The following is an 803-nucleotide window of genomic DNA, read 5'->3' on the forward strand; positions in this document are numbered from 1 at the left end:
GGAGCACCCAGATTCATAAAGCAAGTCCTTAGAGACTTACAAAGAGACTTAGACTCCCATACAATAATAATGGGAGACTTCAGCACCCCACTGTCCACATTAAACAGATCAACGAGACAGAAAGTTAACAAGGATATCCAGCAATTGAACTCAACTCTGCACCAAGCGGACCTAATAGACACCTACAGAACTCTCCAACCCAAATCAACAGAATAGACATTCTTCTCAGCACCATATCGCACTTATTCCAAAATTGACCACATAGTTGGAAGTAAAGCACTCCTCAGCAAATGTAAAAGAACAGAAATTATAACAAACTGTCTCTCAGACCACAGGGCAATCAAACTAGAACTCAGGACTAAGAAACTCAATCAAAACCGCTCAACTACATGGAAACTGAACAACCTGCTCCTGAATGACTACTGAGTACATAACGAAACGAAGGCAGAAATAAAGATGTTCTTTGAAACCAATGAGAACAAAGATACAACATACCAAAATCTCTGGGACACATTTAAAGCAGTGTGTAGAGGGAAATTTATAGCACTCAATGCCCACAAGAGAAAGTAGGAAAGGTCTAAAATTGACACCCTAACATCACAATTAAAAGAACTAGAGAAGCAAGAGCAAACACATTCAAAAGCCAGCAGAAGGCAAGAAATGACTAAGATCAGAGCAGAACTGAAGGAAATAGAGACACAAAAAGCCCTCTAAAAAATCAGTGAATCCAGGAGATGGTTTTTTGAAAAGATCAACAAAATTGATAGACCACTAGCAAGACTAATAAAGAAGAAAAGAGAGAA

This window comes from Colobus angolensis, unplaced genomic scaffold, assembly GCF_000951035.1.
Source record: "Colobus angolensis palliatus isolate OR3802 unplaced genomic scaffold, Cang.pa_1.0 Scaffold836, whole genome shotgun sequence".
Lineage (NCBI taxonomy): Eukaryota > Metazoa > Chordata > Mammalia > Primates > Cercopithecidae > Colobus > Colobus angolensis.